Source organism: Chiloscyllium punctatum, chromosome 45, assembly GCF_047496795.1.
Source record: "Chiloscyllium punctatum isolate Juve2018m chromosome 45, sChiPun1.3, whole genome shotgun sequence".
NCBI classification, from domain to species: domain Eukaryota; kingdom Metazoa; phylum Chordata; class Chondrichthyes; order Orectolobiformes; family Hemiscylliidae; genus Chiloscyllium; species Chiloscyllium punctatum.
The window spans coordinates 7,302,296-7,313,167 of NC_092783.1; positions in this window are offsets into that span (position 1 = coordinate 7,302,296).

The following is a 10,872-nucleotide window of genomic DNA, read 5'->3' on the forward strand; positions in this document are numbered from 1 at the left end:
CAAGTAATCAAAAACTGTACAAACTAATTAAGGTAGAGAGATCAAAACAAGTTATCAAGGTGATGGTGTCCAACAGGATAGTAAGGAAACTTTTACAGAATAGTATGTTGGGGTTACATGTATCACACATGAACCCAAGGTCACGGTTGAGATCATCTTCATGGGTACAGATTGTGTATATCAATTTATGCTGGATGATTCTGCATTGTTGTGTATCTCAAACACCATCTTGGAGGATGCTTATCCATAGATCGGAGGCTGAATGTCCTTGACCGCTGAAGTGTTCCCCAAATGGGAGGGAACATTCCCATTTGGCGATTATTGTGCTGTGTCCATTCCTCCATTGTCGTAGCATCTGCATGGACTCCCCATGCCTCAGGGCATCCTTGCCTTCAATGTATGAGGTAGACAACATTGGCCAAGTCACATGAGTGTCTGCCATGTACGTAGTGGGTGGTGTTCCCACATGTGATGGTAGTATCCATGTCGATGATCTGACATGTCTTGCAAGTGATTGCGGTGGCAGGGTTATGTGGTGTTGTGCTGAAGGCTGAGAAGTTTGTTGCGACCAATGGTCTGTTTAAGGTTTGATGATTGTTTGAAGGCAAAAAGTGGAGGGGCGAGATGTTCGTTGTCGATGACATGTTGAAGGCTGCGAAGAACATGTTGTAGTTTCACTACTCCAGGGAGTACTTGATGATGAAGAGGGCTCGGTTGTGTCTTGTGTCTGTCTTCTGAGGAGGTTTTGTGGCTTTTCGCTGTCACATGTCGGAACTGGTGATCAATGAATTGAGCATCATGTCCTATTCTTCTGAGGGCACCTTTCAGCATTTTTAGATGTCTGTCACATTTCTCTTCCTCTCAGCAGATCCTGTGTATATGCAGTGATTGTCTGTAGGGGGTGGCTTCTTTCACATGCTTATGGTGGAAGCTGGGTGAAGCAGCTCTCGGGCAGATTGGACTTAGGTCCTTTGGCCCAGAGGTAGCTCTACAGGATCCTTCTAGAAGGCAAATTTGTGATTCAGACCTGCATTTATAGACATTTTTAATAAATCTATTCAGATTTATGATGACACCCATCTGGAGTAGGTGGGATTTAAACTCAGACCACATCACTCAGAGTCAGGGACACTACCACTGCATTACAAGAGCCCTTTGTAGCTCCTTTTTATTCTGGTGCTGTCTTTGTTCCAATTGTGGAAGACTGGCACAAATGAGTAAGCTCTCAGCCATTACATCATTAAATTCATTTATCATAATCCAGCAAAATTATATCTCATGGGTCTGCTTCTGGGATAGAAATTGGATTTAGAAGCAGAATCCTCCAGAATCTATGCTAAAACAGAATCAATATAAAACTGGCTTCAGTTTAAAGGGACGTACACTTAAATTTATCTTCCTAGTACACAGTAAGCCAGAAATTCTTGACTATCTTTTATATTGCTGTCTATATCCTTAGGATCAGTGCACTTCAATGAGACCTCTTTGGGGAACATATGCCCTTAAATTGGAAAAAAGTGCCAGATGAGAATTACAGACTTGCATGATCTCATGAAATACACTACTTCTGAACATTTTCTCTTTAATATTTTGATTCTCAAGTATTCACAAAAAAAAATTCTTTGTTTGAATAACAAAGAAAATTGAAATCATTGGGAATAACCTTTATTCTTTGTACCAAATCACAACTCTCTTCAGACAAAAGAAATTCAAATTAGCTCTGTCAGTGTAATTTAGCTTTGCAACTGCAATTATTATTTAGGTTAGTCCTGATACAAAAGGGATGAACAGGAGTACACTTCAGGCCAACTCAAAATATATTGGATGTGACATTGATTTTGACTGAAGTACTAACATTTGTGAATTTTATTTACAAACAAACCATTGGTTGGAGGGTGTAGATCCCACAATTGAAAACATTAATTCCTTTCTAATTACGTTTTGTAGATAGAAAGGGGAACTCTCCTATTGGAGTAATGTAAGTTATTAAACATTCAATCACTGCATAATAAAAAGCAGTGTATTAGTCAGCGGGGCCTCACCTAACTAATTAGTAATGTAGATATCAGAGCAATAACTACTGGCCAATACATCAGATGAGTATGCCATTTCAATAAATTTCATTATAAGCAACTGCGATATAAAATATTTTCTCACATAAACACAATTTGCATCACAACAAGCATTGTAGCAGCTGAAAATCAAGGAATTGTTAGGGTTTGTCTTACTTCATGAAAACTTGGTTGACTTTAAAAAAAAATGCATTGTGTCACAATTAAAATGTCAGTCATTTTCTGTTTAACATTGTTTGCTTTTCTTCTCTCTCCTTAGTAAATAGAAATTCCACAGAGTTAATTCAGCAAATCATGACGGGTACATCGAAAGACAGCATTATTAGCAGCTGCTTCATGTTATTTGTTTTATGAATGTTGATTAGACGGACCTTACTATTTACTTGACATCATGATACTTTTTGAACTACAACCAGCAGATTAGTAGTAAATTGTGAGTTAACTGCAAACTGGGATAAAGGTAATGTTTAAATGCATGCAGAACATTCCAATGAGATTAGCTTTCCTACCTCTCTCCTGCAGGAATAATAATACATAAAACAGCACATGAGTTTTACTATATGAATATAATTATTATTACAATAATAAATTTTAGAAATATTCAATGTTGGAAAATTCATTGAACTTACGCAGGTTCGGGCATTTTGAATGTAGTGCTTTAAACTGTAGGAAAGAACAAAATATTTTAAGATCAAGCCATCTTGTTGCTTCACTGTTAATTGTATGATATATATCTTAAAATAAACCACTGATAAAGGGCATTGAGCTGAAGTGTGAGATTACTCTATACGATTTGGAACCTTCGATTTTAAATAAGGAGTAAATGTCAATGGTGTGTTTGCATCACCGTAACAGGAACAGACTGAAAGGCACAGGTCTCCTTATCAAGTATCTGAGGCTTTTTATGGAACTGGTGCCATCACCATTACAGTAAGTTGAAGCTAAAGTTAAACTTTGAGTTCTGTTCAATCAATGAGATGGGACTCACAGGAAGGGAATCTCACATCTCAACTGCTAAGTCCCTAAGAATAGAATAGCTTAAATGTCAGCAGATAACATTATTCACTTATCCAACCAATTTTATTTTTTGCTAATCAGCAAGCTTTAATTTCATTTTATTTCATGCTTTTGAATTCAGTTCAAGGATCATTTTATTAACTGAACCAGACCAATAAAAGCCAAGTGAATACTGCTGCATATCCATCTACATTCTGATGCATCCTTCACATCCTCCCCTTATCTATTAAATTTCTTAGTCAAGACAGTGGTGCTGGAAAAGCACAGCAGGTCAGGCAGCATCTGAGGAGCAGGAGAATCAACGTTTTGGGCAAAAGCCCTTCATCAGGAATCAATTACTTCAATAATAAATTTAAGAAATATTCTATTTTGGAAAATTCATTGTACTTACACAGGTTCTGACATTTCGAATGCCAAAAACTCCAAACCCGCCTACAAATTCAAAACCTCTCGGAACGGTCTCCTTCTGGATCCTCTGCTCCACACTCACAGCCATGCGCTGGTACCTTATCTCTCTCCAGTCAGCCCTGCCTCAGCTGAGGGACACACTTTCTCAGAACTGCAAAGGACCTCTGCTTCCTGAAGCAGACTTGCTACCACAGCCAGATATCCTTTATTAAATTTCCCAGCCTATTCTACCATATTCCCTCATGCCAACCTTGCCTGCAAAGGCTATGCACAGTATCTCATCCCCAGCTATCCATCCACCATGTTGTTCAGCCTAAACTTTATACAATCTGATGCCTTTCTCTGATACTCACTACCACCAATTTGGTTCGTCCACAACACAGTCATTGGTCTGGTCTTGTGCTTATTGTGTAAGTGGAGTGCCAAACACCAGAGACAGAAATCATGGATGATCCTCCATAGATTATAAGCTAACAACTATGAAGAAGAAGCATGGGTAAATTGTAAAACCTCAAATTGTCCACCCGAGAGTTTGAAATTTCTAAGTTACTCATGAACAACATTTACTATCAGTGACACACATGGGAAAGAACATTCAGTCATTCATCAATTTAACTTGGAACAAATCACTGTTCCTTGTGTTGCTGGGTCAAAATCCTGGAATTCCTTCCCTTGGGGCTGTATCTTCACCAAATAGGCTGCACAGACCAATGACTGTGTTGTGGACTGCAATGGTTCAACAAAGAAAGCTCACCACGACCTTCTCAGTAAGAGATAGGCCATAAGGACTCATCTCACCCACATCGCATGAATTAGTTTATTAAAAATCACTTTGACCTGATTTCAGTGGCGAATAGTATATGATTGAAATGACCCCACAGAGGCTGGTATCCCATCAGCCAGTCACCCTTTATTTACGCATGCATAGTACTTGGTAACGGTCTGGCTTTCTCCGGCTTTCAAAATGAACATGACCCCTGACACTCCTTATCTGTTAACCAGGGGTCACTGATCAGATCAGGTTGATAGCCCCAATCAGGGAACTCATATTCTGAGATCCTCTTGGCTGACCTGATAATAATCATGACAATGATCATCTTAGTAATCCTAAATGACAACATTCTTATCCTGCCATTTTTATTCTTTCATCTCAGCCTTCCATTGTACATCTGTTGAGAGTGTAATTCCTGGTTAATGATCCTTAGGGGAACAGATCATTCCTGAGAGTGCACCAGATAAATACCGATGCAGATATTTGCTCTTCACTGAGCCTTACTTGGGTTTTAAATTAGTGAATCACACTTCATAAATGAACATAGCCAGTGTGCCCTCTCCAAAGTCTTTCCTAGCTGAGTACAGAATGATTTGCCAGGATGATTTATCAGCAAGTCCTGGAATGGGAGTTAAAGTCAGGACCTTCTGGTTTAGAGGCAAGAGCATTATCAACTGAGCTGTGCAGACTCAAAAAGTGTGGTGCTGGAAAAGCACAGCCGTTCCGGCAGCATCAGAGGAGCAGGACAACCAACATTTTGAGCATAAGCTCTTCATCAGGAATGGGTGTTGCCCAAGGGAGCGGAGAGATAAATGGGAATGGGGTGGGGCTGGGGGGAAGATAGCTGGGAATGTGATAGGTAGATGAAGGTAGCAGGTGATGGTGATAGGTCAGAGAGGAGGATGGAGCAGATAGGTAGAAAGGGAGATAGACAGGTAGGACAGTTCAAGAGGGCAGTCCCGAGTTAGCGGGTTGGATCTGGGATAAGCTAGGGGCAGGGGATGTAAGGAAACTGGTGAAATCATCATTGATGCCGTGTGGTTGGAGGGTCCCAAGGTGGAAGATGAGGTGTGGGGTGGCTGAAGTTTGGCGGTGGAGGAAGCCTCTACACTGGGGAGACAGGACACCAACTTGCAGAACGTTCAGAGAACATCTTTGGGACACACACACCAATCAGCATCCCATCCTGTGGCTGAACACTTCAACTCCCCCTCCCACTCTGCCAAGGACATGCAAGTCTTTGGTCTCCTTCACTGCTAAATCCTAACTACCTGATGCCTGGAGGAAGAACACCTCATCTTCCACCTTGGGACCCTCCAACCAGACTGCATCAATGTTGGTTTCAACTGTTTCCTTATTTCCTCTGCCCCCATCTTATCCCAGATCCAACCCTTTAACTCAGCACCTTCTTCAGGAACTGTCCTACTTCTTCTTCTCCCTTCCCACCTATCCACTCCAACCTCGTTTCTGACTATCACCTTCAGCCCTCACCTTCATCTACCTATCATATTCCCAGTTACCTTGCCCCCAGCCCAACCTTCCTCCCATTTAGCTCTCAGCCTTCTTGGGCACCCAGCCCACCCCCCAATTCCTGATGAAGAGCTTATGCTCAAAACGTCGGCTCTCCTGCTCCTCAGATAATGCCTGATCGGCTGTGCTTTTCCAGCATCACTCTTTTTGACTCTGATCTCCAGCATCTGTAGTCCTCACTTTCTCCTGAGTTGTGCAGACTCCCAGCTGGGCACAAATGCTATATCTGGAAGTCATTGTGGTAAAGAACAATCGTTTAGAGGCAGCACAGTAACAGATCTTTCATACACACACTCTATCTTTGATTTCAGAGAGAATGGAGGAGCCAAAATCAAATATGTGTTCAAATGGTACAAAGAATGGCCAATGTGAGGAACATCAATCCTGAGAATCAAATGAAAGCATGTAGATGGCTATGTCAGTCCAGATTTCATTAACATCTTAGCTGGTGCATTAACTAGTGCATTAAAACACAAGACTGAATTGTCCTTAAGCAGATTATTACAAGAGAGGTGAAATTGGCCCTTTAAGAGGGATGAGGCATGGAAGTAAGACCTCCTCCTTTGAGTGTGAATCCATGGAAAGCAACTGCAGATGGAACCCACAGTAGTGCACTCAGATCCTGTGAGGACCAGCTGCTGGGAGTATTCACAGTAATCCTGAACCTTACTAAGATCTGAAGTTCCCACTTGCTTCAAGAAGACCACCTTCATCCCAGTGCCAAAGAAAAGTCATGCAGCATGCCTCACTGACTACCACATGGTTCCTCTGACCTCCATAATTATGAAGAGCTTCAAGAAATTAATCAAGGCTCACACCAACTCTAGCCTACCAGGTTGTCTTGATCCTTTACAATTCACCTACCGATGCAACATCTCTCTGGCCCTATACTCACTCCTGGAACATCTGGATAACAAGGATATCTATGTCAGGCTCCTATTTATTGACTGCAGTTCTGCCTTCAACACCATAGTTCCAAACAAACTGATCTCTAGACTCCAAGATCTAGGTCTCCTCTCCCCAACTGTAACTGGATCCTGACTTCCTGACCAACAGCAGTCAGTAAGATTGGACAACAACACCTCCTTCAGATTCATCCTTAACACCAGATGCCTCACAAGGCTGCATACTCAGTCTCTTGATATACGCTTTATAGAACCACACTGTGTGGCCAAATTCTACCCTAACTCCCCATTTATAAGTTTTCTGACAACACCACTGTCGTAGAGCAGATCTTAAACAATGATGATATGGAATACAGGAAAGAAATTGAGTGCTTAGAGGCATGGTGTAAAGATAATAATCTCTCCATCAACATCGCCAAAATGAAGGAGCTGGTCATTGACTTTTGGAAGCAGAGCAGAGGGCACATCACTATCTGTATCAATGGTGCTGAGGTGGAGATGGTTGACAGCATCAAGTTCCTGGGAGTGATGATCACCATCAATCTGTCCTGCTCCACCCATGTCAATGCGACAGACAAGTTTGCACAACAATGTCTCTTCTTCCCCAGGAGGCTAAGGAAATTCAGCACGTAAGCAAAGATGCTTACAATTTTTTATAGATGCACCATAGAAAGCATCCTATCTGGATATTTCACAGTATAGTATGGTAACTGTTCTTCCCAAAGAATGCAAGGAACTACAGAGAGTCATGAACACAGCCCAGTCCATCACACAAACCAGCCTTCCATCACTGATACCATCTATACTTCCCAATGCCTCGGGAAAGCAATCAACATAATCAAAGACCCTTCCTACCTCAGTTATATGCTCTTCCACCCTCTATCATTGGGCAAAACGTATAAAAGTTTGATTCAAAGTGCAAATAGTTTCAAGAACAGCTTCTTCCCTGCTGTTATCAGACTTTTGAACGGACCTCTCAAATGTTAATTCTGATCTCTCTCTCTCTCTTTCTTTATCTATGCACCTTAATGTGACTGTAAATCTGCACTGTGTTCAAGTTTACTGTTGATGAGTATCTCAGCCATCAGCCTGAATGCTGAAGTACAGAGGTATTGCCCACTAAAGGTTGGGATTATCAATATCTTCTGCTTTCTCATTGAAATATACCTGGGGAGTGAGAGAAAACAGGAGACAGAAGGAACAGAAACAGAAGTTGCTGGAAAAGCTCAGCAAGTCTGGCAGGAGATGTGAAGAGAAATTAGAGTTAACGTTTCAAGTCAGTGAACCTTCCTCAGAGAGAAGGAAAATGGAAAGAGGGTCGATAGAGAAAAGAACCACTATATAAAAAAAGGAATGTCAGCCTTTATAACTAAAAGACTAAAATATAAAGGAGAGGAACTGCTGTTTCCTCCATCATAAGGTCACCAGTGGGAATGTTTGCTCATGATTGCACAATGTTCAGCACCAGGACTCCTCAGTTACTGAAGCAGTCCATGTTCAAATGCAACAAATTCTAGCCAATATCCAGGCTTAGGCTGACAAGTACCATATGACATTTGCGCCACACAAATGCCAGGCTATGACCATCTCCAATAACAAACAATTTATTGTTACCATCACTGAATCCCCTACTATCAACATCCTGGGGGTTACCATTGACCAGAAACTTAACTGGACTCACCACATAAACACAGGGGTGACAACAGCAGGTCAGATGCAAGAAATACAGTAGCAAGTAACTCACCTCAGACTCCCCAAAGCTTGTTCACCATCTACAAGGCAGAAGTCAGGATAGTGATTGAATATTCTCCACTTGCCTGCTTGGGTGCAGCTCCAACACACTCAAGAAGCTTGACAATATCCAGGACACAGCAACCCACCTGACTGGCACCATATCCAGAAGTCTCCACCACTGATGCTCATTGCCAGCAGTATGTACTATCTATAAGATACACTGTAGAATATTCACCAAAGATCCTTGGATAGCACCTTCCAAAGCCATGACCACTTCCATTTAAGGACAAATACAGCAGATGCACAAGAATATCACCACCACAAGAATATTTCCAAGCTACTCATCATTCTGACTTGGAGATATGTCACTGTTCCTTCACTGTTGCTGCATTAAAATCCTGGAACTCCCTTCCTAAGGGCATCGTGGATCAAACTACAGCATATAGATTACACTGGCTCAAGAAGGCAGCTCACCACCACCTTCTCAAGGGCAACTAGTGACAGACAATAAATGCTGTCCAGCCCACATCCAATGAATGAATGAAAAAAGCTTGAAAAGTCCTGGCGAGATCATATCTCAGGTGTCATGTATAGGTTTGGGAATGGTGCCTCGCGAGTGGATATATTGGACTTGTGAGGACAGCAGCACAGATTCGCCAGAATGTTGCTAGGATCCCAAGGTTAAATTGATAGTTGGGATTATATAAATTAAAACTGGATTTTCCAAAATATGGAAGATTTAGGGACAATTTCAATGAGCTACTTTAGATTTTTGAAATGTATTGATAAAGTACATAGAGAAAACATTTTTCTCTTGTTAAATGTCAACAAGACAAGGGTATTATCTTAAAATCATTGCCAGGCTGATTAAGAAAAGATATTAGGCATGTAAAATGTTGGAGCTGTGTGGAAATCTCCCATAAAACTCAGTAGATGCAAGCACAATAAAACATTTTAAATTTGAATTTCATAGATTTTTTCCAAGGATATAATACAATATAGAGCTGATGTAAGAGAGGAATTTAGTTCCAGATTAACTATGACCTCATTTAATGATCAAGCAGGCTTGAGGAGATGATTGATCTGCTGTCAATTCCAAGGGAAGAGAAAATTAACAAAACAAAGATACAAGAGAAAGCAAAATGGTTGAAAGTCAGATGAGAGCAAAACTAATAAATGTAATGTTTTAGAGCAAAAAAGGAGAAACTAGAGAATATGAGCAAACAAAGAGTTACAGAGGAACCTTGATTATCCAAATGAGATGGGCAGGCACTATTTCATTCAGATAATTGATTATTCGATTAATTGATTTCCCCTGGGGCTCAGAGTTTTCTGTGAAGTTTGCTTCCCATTCAGGAGACTAGCCAGCAGCATGCCTTGCGCGAGTCCCCACCTGCCTCCAAACTCGTCTGCACCCACTCTGCTCCTGCCCCCGCCCGCCCCCAACCCCATCTGCCCCTGCTCTCACCCCAACCCCATCCGCTTCCACCCCACCCCCGCCCGCCATCCAACCCCGTCCACCCTGTCCCCCCCAAACCTGTCCAACACCGAAACCCGTCCACCTCCACCCTGCCTCCTACCCACCCCCATCCCAACCCAATGTCCGACCCTCGTCCATGCTCTCCCGCTCCCCCCCCCCCTCCCCGGCTGACCCGCTCCCACCCCCAACTGTCCACCACCCCCCGTCCCCCCACCCTGGGCAGTAAGACCGCTGCTGCAATAGGACACACACACACTTTTTTACTGCAACGTTTTGAGAGGTTTTACCTCTGCCCGTACAGGACATTGTTGGAGAGATTGTCTGGGGAAGAGGGGGTTTAGGGTTCACCCCTGTGTAGAACTCCAGGGAAAGTGTTTGAGGAGAGAGAGAGGGCGGGCAGTCAGTCATTTGGAGACAGTGCTTGGACTGTCCAGGACTGTTCTAGGCAGCACTTCAGCGAGCCAAGTTCATTTTTAATCATTGTACCTGTAAACAAAAGATGTGATCAGGGTTGAAACAGCTCTTTGATGTAATGTTTTTATCGGGTAGTGAGATCTCCTTCGGATAATCCAAAATTCAGATAATTGATATTCGGATAATTGAGGTTCCTCTGTATAGACAAGATAAATCTAAGCTTATTTTCTGCATAAGTGATATCAAAGGTAATCCACTCATTGATAAGTGTTATTTTAGTTAAAGTGTAACAAGTTTCTAAAAATAATTACGAATGTCAAATCAAAATTTTGGAACAGTGGCCTAATGCAAAGCTCAATTAAAATAATCTATAATCCATATATGAATTACTAATAATGCTATTAAAATGACCTTCAAGCAAGTAAATCATTGATGCGTCAACCTGAAATTCCACATATTGTATGCATGCAGAATGGGACTCCATAATTAGACTCACAAAAATATCCTAGCTTAACATCATAATGTAACTTAATACACAAC